The following is a 14,039-nucleotide window of genomic DNA, read 5'->3' on the forward strand; positions in this document are numbered from 1 at the left end:
TTCAGCCTCCGGGAAACGAATGCAACAATCACAGTCTGGAAATCTCTCCCCCCCCCAAACTATCCCAAAAGGAGACCTTCTGTTTCTTCTTCTCCTCTTTCACTTCATCCATAGAAAACATTTTTTCTAGTCTTTGGGGGAGATTCGGGTTCTGTTCAGTTACGCAAAGGCGGCTTAGAGAGATCCTGAATTCCGGATCCTGTTTCAAGAGCTTTGGGGGTCCAGAGGTGGACTGGGTCCTTTCCAGGGATGGGGGGCTGGAGGGGTCAAACTCCCCCCTGGCCCAGCACCAGCCTCAGCAGCCCAGAGCCAGGTCCCCCCCCAGCAGCTGAATTCCGCATCTGCCCCACAGTTGTGTATCTGACACAGCCACTCACACACAGTCAGCCCCAGATCCAGGCAGCCTCTGTGGGGCCTCCATCCCTCACCTGACCCAGGCAGAACCTCTGGGCCCCTTTCATGCTTCCAACCCCCCAAATATTGTGCTCTTCTCTTGAGTTCCCTCTGTCCCCCCCCCCAGTTTCTTTCTCCAGCCCTCAACAGCTGCAGAGGCGCTTGGGCTTCGCTTCCCCAGCCTGAAGCTTTGGGCTCCTCCAAAGCGGAACTGAGGAACTGGCCAGGATCCAGCAGGCAACAAGCCTCCATTCTCCCTCAGGGCAGCTCAGGGACTCTCCTCCTCCTCCGCCCCATGGCTGAGTCTGCAGGTGGGGCAGCCTCTTGGTCCTCTGCCCCATTGGAGGCGGCTGAAGGGGCCCTTCCCCACAACCTCATTATAGCTCTCTGGTCCTTTTCTCCCTCAGTTAAAGCCCATTGAAGAAAGGAGTCCCTGACTTACGACGGTTCATTTAGTGACCATTTGAAGTTACAATGGCTCTTCGCCCAATATTCCTTCTTTTTAAAATATTTTTTAATACTTGTTTTCCATTTGTTGCAGCCTCTTTAAATATGTTCCAATTTCTGCCCTTAAAGGAATCTCCTAGTAGAGCCTCCATGGCTTCTGCCGGCCACAGTCACCCTAGTTCTCTCCTGGGTCCTCTCTGATGAACCTTAAAGGCTTCCCTGCTGACCGGAGCCTCCCAGAGAGAGGATCGGAGGGGCCAGGAGGAGGAGGGGGGAGGGGTTGGAGAAGGCCCCGTCCAGGGTCTCCCCTCCCCTGGTGGCAAAGGCCCCGTATGGGGGGAAAGGAGGGGGGGCTGCTTCCAAGGCGGCCTCTGGTCTGCTGGGTTTCCCAGGAGCCTCTTTCCTCTTCCACCAGGCGCAGAACCTGCCTCCCAGGTGAGGCCAGGGGAGTCCAAGCCCCCCATGACTCTTGCGGGGAGCTTCCTCCGGGCCTCGGCTAAGTAACGGAAACTTCCATCTCTTTCCTCTGGTTGGTTGGGAGGCTCCGAATATTCCCCCATCCCTCTTTTCCCCCCTTTTATCTCAACCCAAATGCATTGAAGGAGGTTTTTCTTTCTTCTGTTGCGTTTCTAGATCAGTTTATTTATTTTTTATATACATAGTGCAACTCCACCTCCTCTTTTATTAGGTCTGTTTCTTTGGAGCACTTTAAATGTGAAGATATTAAATGTTGAGAGCTGGAAGAGGAAATTGCACAATGGTCCAGAACACACCGTTGTGGCTGAGTGCGTGCAGGCTCCTGTATGAGGTGATCTGCGCTCTGATTGGTTGCTTTGGGTGGAAAGGGGGAGTTTCCCTTTTTCCTGCCTTTTTCTTCCATGGGCTCAGAATGCTGTTTGAGATTTACCTCACAATCTCCCTGCATTCCCGACTATCTTGTCTGCTGTGAATGTAGACGTGAAATACATTTATTTATTTATTTATTTATTTATTTATTTATTTATTTATTAAATTTATATACCGCCCTATTCCTAAGGGACTCAGGGCGGTGAACAGCGAACGATAAAAATACATGTAATACAAACATTAATAAAAAACCAATTAAAATATACTAAACACTCTGGTCCTAGATAATTCAAGACATCCCAGTTTAAAATAAAATCAAAAAAGCAATATAAAGGGAAAGTTAGGCCAGGCCGGCCTGCTGAAACAGGAATGTTTTGAGGGCACGGCGGAAAGTGCGCAGATCCGGAATCTTCTGTATCTCTGGGGGGAGCTCATTCCAGATGGTGGGAGCCCCCACAGAGAAGGCCCTCCCCCTGGGGGCCGCCAGTCGACACTGTTTGGCTGACGGCACCCTGAGAAGCCCCTCTCTATGGGAGCGTACTGGGCGGTGAGAGGCTATTGGTGGCATTTACATAAAACTACAAGTTTGTGTCCGTGTCTCCCACTTCCTTTGGACAGCTGCTGCGTGATTCCTCCGCATTAAACCTCTTTAGTTGCACCTTCCAATTTTGGGTTTCATCCCATGAAGTTTTGGTGATTGCAACAATGTCACACCTGCCTTTGGGCTCCACCTTCACCCCATTTATTCCTCGTACTATGAACATCCGTGCAGAGGCATCTGAGTCCCTTTTTGACTGACCCCATATTTGCTTTCTACATCTCCTGCTCTGTCTCCGAGTTTCCCTTCTTTCTTTCCATTCGGTTGATTCCCCTGAGATTTGAGCTTGGAATTTGCTTCTAAAATTTCATCTCCTTCTCCCTCGGTGTCACTTTCAAGCCCTTCGGATGAGGAGAGCCGGTTGGTGTCCAAAGTCGACCTTCTGGGTTCTTGTGAGGGGCAGCTCATCCCCTGCCAGAAGCCCCCCATGTGGCTGTTGTGGACCATGGTCCAAGAATCCCAATTCCTCTCAAGAGAACCATCCCCTAAGCCAGGCTTGACTTCCAAGGTGCTGCCTTCCCTCCTTGGATGGTTCCCTTTATTGGGAGAGTGGAAGAGAAATCCCCCTGTGCCCCCAACTCTTTGGCTCCCTTGCCCACCTGCTCCCAGTCTCTTGGCATCGTTTCCAGGGACTTTTTCATTCCTCCCAGCATGAAAGAGGAAAAAGGGATAAGAATCTGTGGGCTTCATTATTTCTGTAAGCCCCTCAGTCACGTCTTTGATAGCTGCTCCTGGGAAACAACCAACCACCTTAGTTTGATTGTCCGTCTTAGAAACGGCTGTTTCAGTTCCCCTAAACAATCAATCAACACAAGACTTTCTTTTTTTCTTAAGGAAGTTCAGTCTAATTTTTCCTCTCCTGCCATTGGTACATTTGGTGTTGTCCCTTCTCCAGGTTCTTGCACACTGTCTTGCAAGGGGAGGCATTGCTCAAAGGAGCCCAAATCTTCTCAGGCAATTTCAGACAATTCCTACAATCACACTCCGACCTATTTTTCCCCTGGTGGCCCCAAGACCCCAGATGAGGAAGGGGAGGGGGAAATTCTGCTTCGGTGATTGAGATGGATTCCTTGGAGGTCATCTAGTCCAACCTCCTGCTCGGGCCTACACCATTTATACCATCAAGCAGGAGACTCAATACCATTCGAATCTGAGCCCCAAAGAGGGAGGGAGCCATTGGGTGGCAAAATGGGGCAGGACCCTCCAGTTGTGAAGGAGAGAAATGGCTGAAATGGCTGGGTGAATGTAGGGGAGTCTCGGGTGCCCCCACAATTTCTCGCCACAAATACTCAGGGAGGACCGTGCCTGCTGCCATTCTGCTCCTCCAAAGGGGGCTTGAGGGGAAGCAGAGCAAGGGGGCCTCTGAGCAGAAAGGGGGGTCCTGCCCCTTCACCTCCCTGGATCTGCCCACCCTCCACCTGAACCAGTTCTGGCTTCGGATACAAAATAGCCGGGATGGTGGATCCAGAGGCAGTGGAGGGAGGAGCCTCCTGCGGGGGCAGCAAAAAGGAAGAGGAGGAAGAGGAAGGAAGGGAGGATTCCAGGGTTTTCTTACATCTGAAGTTTATTCTTTTATAGCAAAGCGAAGGGAAGGGAAGTGAGTGGGAGGAAGAATAATGTAGATGAAGCTGCTGTGGGTTCAAAGCCAGGAGAGTTGAGGGGTCTGGAGTGACAGGTCCACCTAGCATCCCTGGGGACAGTCTAGATGGTCTCCACCCCTCCCGCACAAGAAAGAGTGGCCCTGAAAGGAAGCTGGTGTGTATATGTGTGTCTCAGCAGGAGAAGGTCCAGGCTGCCATTCTCCTCCTCCCCACAAACTGCCACCTTCAGCCTCCATTTCTCACAGGTTGCAAACAGGACAAAGAGTCTTCAGCTGTTAAAGAAAAAATATGCTTTTGCATCAGAGAGCAGGATTAATTCATGAGTGCTGTAGAAAAAGAGATGGGGGAGAAAATCAGAATATAAAGATACACTTTTACTGTAAATAATAAATTCTTCTTCCCTTTCATCCCCCACCCCCAAGGCAGACCCACACTGCAGGGGGGTGGTTGACAGGCAGGGACACACAGAGAGAGAATCTGCCCATTTCAGGGAGGAAAAGGCTGGGATGCTTCATATGAAGAAAGAAGACGGGGCTACGATGGGGGTGGCAGCAAAGGGGGGACCCTGGGCTCACTTGGCCAGAAATTGTGTGAATTCTCACAAGGAGAAGGGGGGGGGGTCAGGAAGAAGAGCCTGTCCAGGTTCCAACTAATGAACCCAAATGAGTCTGCATGGGGTGCCAAGAAGGATCATCTTGGACCGGAGGGGGGAGGGAGTGCAGTTCAGGGTGAAGTTTTGGAGGGAGTTCATTAAGTTGATAGCGTCATCTCAAGGACTCACCTCCACCTCCCACCCGAGGACGAACGGAGCTGCAGAACGAGCGAACGCAATGATAGAACAATACCTGAGATGCTATGTTAATTATCAGCAGTTTAGCTGGGCAGATCTCCTGCCATTTGGTGAAGTGGCCTACAATATCACAGTGCATAGTAGCACGGGATTCACCCCTTCTAAAATAGCCACAGGGGTGGAATTTGTCCGCTGAATATCCTCGGGAACCCCCTTCCACAGTGACCCTAACAGAATGGGTGGGGTGCTTACAAAATCCGTGGGGGAATCTAAACCTGGGGTGCTCCCTCCCCAAGGGAGGAATGGGAAGGAATGCCCCCCACCTTCCCTTCCCTTTTGCAATTTCCCAAAACTTGAAAAAATTTTGGGCAAGATTTTAGCATTTGGGTGTGTTTTGTTTTTGATTGCAATACTTTTTTCAGAGTTCTGTAAGGAAAAGCTGCCAAAAATCAAAAATCTGCTGTATCTACAGCAAGGAGATATTGTCCAGGTATGTTTTTTTTAAGGAACAATTAAGGAAATTTAAAAACCACCAATAACTTGTAGGAGGGGTTCAGATAAGGGGGAAGAGGAGAAACTCACCTGCAGGAGGTTGGATGGGAATTGCTGGAAAGTGAAAAAGACTCAATCAGAAACCTTTATGGGCTGGAGGACTGGTGGGGTGTCCCTATCCCCTTTGATAGCCCATAATAGTTTGCAGGATCTTCACTTAATAACCGCTTGAGGAACAAAAGTTCCCACAAATATTCCTCCAGGGGCCCCTCCTGGCCACCTGCTAAGCTTGATGAGAGGCCTCCCCTAGAGGGTCCCCTCCCCACCACCTCTCCTCCAGCCCCCCAGACTCACCTTTCTTGCTCTTCAGGTAGGAGAAGAGCCCCGCAGCCAGGAAGGCCACTCCTATCACGGCCCCCATGATCCCCGTCCAGAGTTTGCTCCTGGCAGAGCTGGAGGAACGGGGCTCTGGGGAAGGAGAAGGAGCCTCACCTGAGCAGGAGGATCAGGCCCACCTTCCCCCAGGAGGGTCCATTCCATCTTCCCCCATGGGGTGGGTTTCTCCCCCTTCTCAGGGCAGGAAGGGAGGGAGGGGAGGGAGAAGCTTACCCCACTGGATGGTAATGGGGGCCTCCAGGCTGGCGTGCCCCACCTTGCAAGTGTAGACATCCCCCCGTTGGGGCTGGGTCTCCAGCATCACCTGGAGCTGGTAGGTCCAGTCTCCGTTCTGGAGCTCCTCCCCAAAGGCCACGCCCTCCTCCTCCAGCCGCCCGTTCTTCAGCCATTGGACCTCAATCTCCACGGGGTAAAAGCCGGTCGCGGTGCAGAGGAGGATGGTGTTGGGGGAAGAGGGCTCCATCTTGGTGGGGGAGATGGAGACGGTGGGCTTGGCTGGAGGGAAGGAGGAGAAGGAGCCACATGAGAGACACAACAGGGCCCAGAATGGAAAACCAAGTTGGTTAGTTCAGGCCAAGATCCCTTTTCACTCCTGAAAATATACTGTGTTTTAAGTCATCTTCCAAAGTAAATTGCAGCAAGAAATTAAAAGGGATCCTGAAAGAGGGAAAAATGTTAAATCCTTCCTGATTGGGACCAATTACAGTCTCCAAAAAGAATTCCCCAAATAGGCATGTCTGACAGGGATAAATGCTGGAAACGCCCAGAGGTGGAAGGAACCTTCTGCCAGATGTGGTGGACATGGAAATAAATAACGCAGAAAACAGGAAGGACAGATGCAGGACGAGTCGGATGATTCTTGGGATCTCGTTGAAAATGAAACCACACTTTTAATTAGGTGTAATACCACAACATTTGTTTGTTTGTTTGATAAATTTAGTTATTTATTAAATTTATTGTGCACAAAGTGGCCACAACTAACCCAAAGTCTCACAGACACTCTCCTAGCCGTGACTGCCACCTGCTCTCCGGGAGTCCAGGAGAATCTCCAGAATTGGCAACTGGGTCTCTGGGACAATGCAGCTCCACCCAGAAGGAAGTTGGTTAAAGTCCCCCATCTTGGGGCTCCCAACACCCAAAGCCCTTTGGCCTTTCCAGGGTTCAGCCGAAGCCCCTAATCCCCCATTCAGCCCCTCCCCCCACAGCCTCCAGGACCCTCGAGGGGGCAGCCTCAGCATCTCCTGGGTCCCCAGAGGTGGAGATGAAACCTTATAACATCAGCAGACGGAGGAGACCTCCAGCCCTGGTGACGGATGGCCTCACCCAGCGGCTTCATGCGGAGGTTACAGAGAGAGACAGAGAGAGAGAGAGAGAGAGGAGAAAAGAGAGGAGAGGAGAGGGGGGGAGAGGAGAGGAGAAGAAAAGAGGAGATGAGAGAAGAGAAGAGAAGAGAAGATCTTTGTCCCAATTTTCTTCGGTGTTTCAATCACTTTTCAAAAAGTTTTATTTGGAGAGAGAAAATTTCTCCTTCCACTTTCCCTTTTCTCCCTTTAGGATCCACAAGATGCAGAAATAAACAAAAAAATCAGCCGAAGATTTCAGGGGGGAAAGTGCAAAATGTGATGTGGCTGCAAAACCCCCCAATTTTAGGCAGCCTCAACAGAAAGAGGCATTTTGAAGGAAAGGGCAAAGGAGCCCAATGGGGGGGGGCAGCCCTTTGCTCCCCATAACTGCCAGAATCCCCTGAAGGAAAAGTTTCTCCCCCATTGAAGATGAGAGACCCTGAATCCCCCCTTCAGAGCAGGAAGGGCAGAAGAGGTTTTGGGGGATCTCATGATCTCTCTCGAGGATCCTTCCTGGGGGGGCTTTGGGGGGATTCAGAGGGAGACCCTCCCCAGACCAGGCTCTGCCTGCACCCAGCCGGCCTCCTTCCCAGCCGCAGGGACCGGCCATTCCTGGGGAAGGAGGTGGGGAGGGGTCCCTCTGACTCCCAGAGGGAAGCCTCTGCCCTGGATGAGGGGGGCAGGGAGTGGGGAAGGGATCCAGAGGGGATCTTGGATCTTGATCTCCTCCTTCAGCAAATGCTCCAACTGGCACAACTCTTGGATGGATTAATGGGGGGGGGGGTTAGTCTGGATGAGCCCCCCAAGAGAGTTGACCATAGATCCATTCCAGCCCAGAGTCCTTTGCTAACCATTTTTTTTTTCTCTTGAGGGATTTTCTTATTAACAGTAAATTCTATAATGCTTAAATGGTTCTTTGTAATTCCAACCTGGGATCTGGTCAGGTTTCCACGCAGACAAATAGCAACATTTAAGGTGTGAGTTGTTTTCTTTTCTCAGGAAAATCCCATTTGCCTCTTGGGACATTAAAGCCCTTTGTGGAATTGCTAAAAGAAGGCAGAGGCTTTACAAACTGAGAATGGCTTTTTTTTTAACAAGAAATGCAAATTTTGGATAAGAAAAAGACTTTTAGCAAGAAAATGGAAGGCTCAGATTTTAAAGCTGCAATTTGGTATGTTTACATTTTTATTTTTATAGCCCATCCCAAACCTCATTATTTACAAGACTGCAGTGTGAAGAATTGGCCAGATGGGAGTTGCTGGTTGAGAGCCTCTCTTGGTGGCCAGAGAAAAGCTTTGGCCTCTCGGGGGAAGGAGACGCCCGGATCTCTCCGGAGAGAAAAGTCGGCTCAGAAGTCAAAGAAAAAGGAAGAGAAAATTCCCCCAAAGAGACTCAAGAAACATCCGGTGATTTCAGGTCTCCTAAACTGGAACCGCACCAACAATTTGCTCTAAATACATGTAATTTAATAAATATTCCTCTTCTTTTAATAAAGAACAGGAACCCCTGGAGAATTATTGGCCTCTTGTCTGAAGTATTTTCATGGAAGTAAAAATAATACTTTTGAGGAAGAAGAAATTATATGAATCACAATGAAATTTAGACTCACTATTTTGGATTTATAATAAAAATGCATTCTATTTATGTGGATAAAGCTTTTGAGCAGCTAAAGTAACAAACCATCCAGAGATAGGAAGGAAGGAGGGAAGGAGGGAGGGAGGAAAAGAGGAGGGGAGGATGGGTTTTGGAGTCTTTGGGCAGCTGATGAAGCTCCTTTCCCTGAAGGGAAAATCCCCCCCGAGACCCCCAAAAGGAGGGAGGAGGGAGGGAGGCCCTGAGAGGCCCACAAAAGAGACACACTCACAACACCAACACAATTGGCACTTGGGGAACTTTCGGAGGTTATGAAAAATCACTAGATAAATGAATCAAAGTGGTGAAATTTCTATATTAAATATTATTGGAATAAGAATTATTTCAAGTACTGTGCCAGATAACAAGAATGTTGTGCTGTTTGTAGGGGAAAAATGAACTTTAAATATCATCCAGAAACCAATTATATTGCTGAATATTATTATCTCCATGAAAATATCCTGTTTCAGTAGGAAAAATATTTCCAAATGCATCTTATGTGGCAGGTGAAAATCCTCCTAGATTTGCAGGGAAGAATTTAGGAGTGAAAATGAGTTTTGTCTCCAGACTGAATATGTGGAGAGCAAAATCTCTGTTGGTTCCCCTAAAATATTCAATAATTCCCGGATGGAGCAAATGCTCTAAGAGGCTTTTCTAAAATCATTGATTTGCGCAATGCTTGGCCTCTGAAACCCGATCAGTCAATAAGATTTTTATTACACAAAGAAATAAAAGGAGAAAAAGAAATGTAGGCAACTTTGAAGGAATCTGGAAGAGAGAAGGAAAGAATCGGAGGCTTCAGGGCTGAATGGAGGCCCAATTTCTTTCTTAGGACCCCAAATTCAGTTTTAAGGTTTGTGGGTGTTTTTGACTCTCTCCCCCCAAATCAGGAGCCTCCCCAGGAAGGAAGACGGAAGCGATCAGGATTCCTGTTATTGGGGGTTTTACATCTCGGTTTAAGCATTGAATCATGATTACAAATTCTAGGCTGCTTCCGTTACTCATTTCTTTCTGTATTGGATTTCAAAGCTGCAATCCAATTCCAATCCAATGGAAATGACTCTGAATGAATAAAGATGAAAGAAAAGCAGGAGATCCATAGAAAGGGGTCGACAGGGGAAAAAGCATCCGCTAATTCTTTTTTTTATTTTGGGTAAAATGAAACCCACATTTTTTTATCCCAAAGTGCCAAAAAGAGCATTTCTGGAGCAGAGGAAGAGAGGGAGGGGCTTCTGGGTGGGAAGAGGGAGGGAGACGGGAGGTTCCTGAATAGGATAGAAATGAATCAGGGATAGAGAGAAATATATATGTAGATACAGGGAGTCCTCGACTTAGGACCACAATTGAGCCCAAGATTTCTGTTGCTAAGTGAGACCTTTGTTCAATAAATTTTGCCCCATGTTACGACCTTTCTTGCCACAGTCATGAAGTGAATCACTGCAGTTGTTAAATGAGTAACAGGGTTGTTAAGTGAATCCGGCTTCCCCACGGACTTTAGTTTAGTTTAGTTTAGTTTATTGGATTTATATACTGACCAGCCACAAAATAAAACACATAAATACAAAAATTTAAAAGCAGAATAAAACCGAATTAAACAATTTGGCCCAAGAACAGATTTAAAACACGCCAGTAATTTAAAACAGATTTAGATTTACATTAAAAAGAAAAAAGGGGGAAAAGATTAGGCCAGGCCAGCTTGATGGAATAGAGAGGTCTTGAGAGCGCGACGGAAGGTGCACAGGTCCGGGATCCTCCGCATCTCCGGGGGGAGCTCGTTCCAGATAGTAGGTGCCCCCACAGAGAAGGCCCTCCCCCTGGGGGCCGCCAGTCGACACTGTTTGGCTGACGACTTTGCTTATCGGAAGGTCGCAAAAGGGGATCAAGTGAACCTGGGACGCTGTGACTGTCACAAGTACGAGTCCAATGCCAAGGATCTGGATTTTGATCACGTGACCCTGGGGAGGCTGCAACAGTCGTAAGTGTGAAAAACAGTCATAAGTCATTTTTTCCCCACTTCTGTTGTAACTTTCAATGGTCATTAAACGAACTCTTGTTAAGTGGAGGACTGCCTCTATTGAGCAGGGGAGAGAGAGAGAGAGAGATCTGGCTGGATTCCCCCCACCAGCCCCCCCAAAAATATATCTGGATGGATTTTCTTGGGGGGCGGGAATGGATCAAAGGGATCCCTGATTCCAGACAGGAGGAGAGTTTGGAGCCTGGGAAGAAGATTTTATCAATCTGAGAGTGCAGAATAAATAAATAAATAAATGAGGAGCAAAACCTCCATCCGGGAGGATCCCAAGGAATGAAAGGAAAGGAAAGGGGGGGTTCTGGTGGGAAATATAGAGTTCTATAAATATAGAGTCTTCAGGGAAGAGCCCCTCCCTCCCCCCCAGACTCACTTCTCCGGCCAACCACCCGCTCCTCCCTCTTGGGCGCCTGGTAGCTGTTCACCCGGTAGTTGTGCCGGCAGACGCGATCCACTTCGGCCTTCATGACCTGCAGGCGCTGCTTATCTCTGTTCCACCTGTCCACATCGGGCTTCCCCAACGGAGAGACGGCCACAAACTTCCCGAGGTCGCTGTCGAAGTAGTCCGTCTCCTGCCGGTCGTAGAAGCTCCTGCTCAGGTATCTCACCCGCTGCGTCCCGTTGAGGAAGCGGCACTCGTACTTCTCCTGGTACAGGAAATGGGCTGCGAGGGGGAGGGGGAGGAAGGCTGTCAGGAGGGACTACAGGGCCCATCAGCCACTGGGAGAGGAGGGGGATCTATGCGGGAAGGGGGCGGGTGGCGGGGGACCTTCCTTGAAGAGACTGGTGAAAAACGCCCCCTGGAGGAGGGAGCGGGAACTCTCTCAGTCCCAGAGAGGAAGGGAGGCTTCCTGGGGGGTCTGGAGGGGGGAGGGGATGGAAGAGGGGGAGGGGTGGGAAAAGGCAGGCAGAAGCTCAACCGGTCCAGCGATCCCATTCAGTCTTTGCAGGGAAGGTTGGATCTCAAGGGGCAGGAAGGATTGGGGGAGGGGCTGGAGGGAAAGTAGCTTCCATCCCCCCCACTTTCTTTTCCTTTGGGAGGGGATATGGGGAGGGGCCACAATGAGGACATCTAGACCGACTCTCTTGGGGTCTCCCTGCTGTTCAAGCCCCACCTTCCCTTCCTCTCTCCTCCCTTTTCTCCTTCCCCCGAATCTTCAGCCCAGCTCCCTCCCTTTGGGGGACTGTGGAGGATCACCCCTCTTTCCTCTCCCCCTCCCCAAAAAGACCCTGCAGAGCAGCCCCCCCGAAGAGCCTCTCAAAGGGAGGGTCTCCCGCCCCCTCCTTCTCCCTCCCTTCCCCCTCCCCTCCAGGGGGATTATGGGGGGTTCTTAGTCTCCTCCCCAAATTCAGGGGCTCCCCCAGAAAGGCCCGAAGCCCCCCTCTTGCCTGACCTCCAAAGCCTCCAATCTGAGATTGAGAAGAAAAAGTGAAGTTTCTGAAGAAGCCCAAAGACTTTCGCTCAAATGCCTCTTTTCCCTTCTGGGGATTCAGGGCTGAAAATGCCTCAGTTTCCCTCTTTCGCTTTTCCTCCCCTTCCTCTTTCCCTGCAGCCCCTCCCACCCAGGCACAGGAGAGGCTGCCACCCCCACCTGGCTACATGGGGGAAGGGTTAGGATTAGGGTCCCTCTCCGTCCTCCTGGGGAGGGGGCTGTGGGGAGGAAGGGGGAGGAGACCACGCAGAGATCGAGGCTGCTGGAGGCTTCCTTCCCCCTTCCCAGCCCCCTCCTCCCCCGCCCAGCCCCCTCCTTACCGGGGGTCTCCTCCCCCCCTTCGCTCCCGGGGATCCGGGCCAGCGCCCCCAGCAGCAGCATCAGGGGGAGCCCAGCCAAAGCCATGGAGGCTCCCCACAAGCGCCCCAAAGGGGGGAGAAAGACGCTCCCAGCCCCAGAGGAGGAATCGGAGGGTCTGGAGGGGGGGAGGAGGTTTCCTCGGACTTCGGAAGAGGGAGAGTCCAGAAAGAGCAGGAGGACCAATGGGAATCCTCCCTTCTGCAGCGTCATCGGTCTCCGGGCAGAGCCTCCCTTGACTTCACCCGATGCAGAAGATAGTTCAACGCAGAGAGAGAAGCGGAGAAAGTGGGGGAGGGGAATCCCTTCAGTCTTGGGGGTCTTTCATGCCAGCTCCGGAGGAGAATGTCCTCTTCCTTTTGCCCCCGCCGCCCCAATTCTCTCTCTTTTTTTTTTATTGTAAAAGTTTTACAATTACATTTTCACCCCATTTTCGCCCCCCTAACCCACCCCAAACTCCCCAACCCACCCTCCCTAACCCCCCCTAACCCTCCGCCCCCCGGACTTCCATAGAATATACCCCATCATTATCCCCTGTATATAAAAAACCTTGAGCTCTAAACCCCCCCAACCCCCGTATTATTTTTCATCTTCACATAGTTCAAATATTTCTATCTTAATATAATATAATACAATACTATCAATAAAAAGCTATTTGATACTTCCTAGTTTGATATTTGTTCTGCACATAATCTATCCACTTTTTCCATTCACATTCATAAGTCTCTTGTGAGCGGTCTTTTAAATATGCTGAAATCTTCGCCATCTCAGCGAAACTGGCCATCTTCAAAATCCATTCTTGAACAGTAGGCAAAGCTTCATTTTTCCAATATTTACCTATCAACAATCTCACTGCTGTAATCATATACAAAATCAACTTTGTTTCGTCCACTGTAAAACCCTTAGCTATACCCAATAGAAACAATTGTGGAGAAAATTGAATTTTTTTCTTCAAAATATTCTGCATGACCCACCAAATTTTTATCCAAAAAGCCTTAACTTTCTTACAGGTCCACCAAATATGATAATATGTAGCATCTGTACAATCACACCTCCAACATTTTGGCTGAACATTAGGGTACATGCACGACAGTTTCTTAGGGTCTAGATGCCATCTATAAAACATTTTGTAAAAATTTTCCCTCAAATTCTGCGACTGTGTAAATTTGACATTCTGAACCCAAATTTTTTCCCATGTTTCCAACATCACTGGTTCTTCAAAATTTTGTGCCCACTTAATCATACAATCTTTAACTAATTCAGTTTCTGAGTCCCTTTCTAACAAAACATTATAAAGTCTTTTAATATGCATTGGACCTTTCTCTTTTATATGTCTAACCAGTTCTTCCTCATGCAACATAATACCAATTTTTTGGTCCTCTTTCCATCTCAGTTGTAGTTGATTATATTGAAACCAAGTTAAGTTAATCCCTTCGTCCAACAGTGTCTGTAATGTCTTCAATTGCCATCTGCCCGCATCTGTAAAAAGAACCTCTTTGTATAAAAACCCCCCGAGTGACATTATATTTGTATTCCACATAATATGACCAAGATCCAGCCATAGCGGTATTTTATAATCCCATTTGAATCGGTGCTTCTTCCAAACTCTCATCAAAGAATCTCTAAGTATATGGCTTTTAAACACTTTATCCACTTTGTTATCATAGAATAAATAAGCATGC

The 14,039-nt window shown here is 49.0% G+C and overlaps 1 protein-coding gene across 1 annotated transcript in view; it reads right to left on the reverse strand.

Annotated features, from left to right (window-relative positions):
• The window catches only part of LOC148116184 (H-2 class II histocompatibility antigen, E-S beta chain-like), a 93,431-nt gene that overhangs the window by 39,684 nt on the left and 39,708 nt on the right, over nucleotides 1–14,039 (reverse strand). The gene's annotated exons all lie outside the window — the stretch shown is intronic.

Source organism: Pantherophis guttatus, chromosome 2 (assembly GCF_059756535.1).
Source record: "Pantherophis guttatus breed Tessera chromosome 2, ASM5975653v1, whole genome shotgun sequence".
In the NCBI taxonomy this organism is placed as follows: domain Eukaryota; kingdom Metazoa; phylum Chordata; class Lepidosauria; order Squamata; family Colubridae; genus Pantherophis; species Pantherophis guttatus.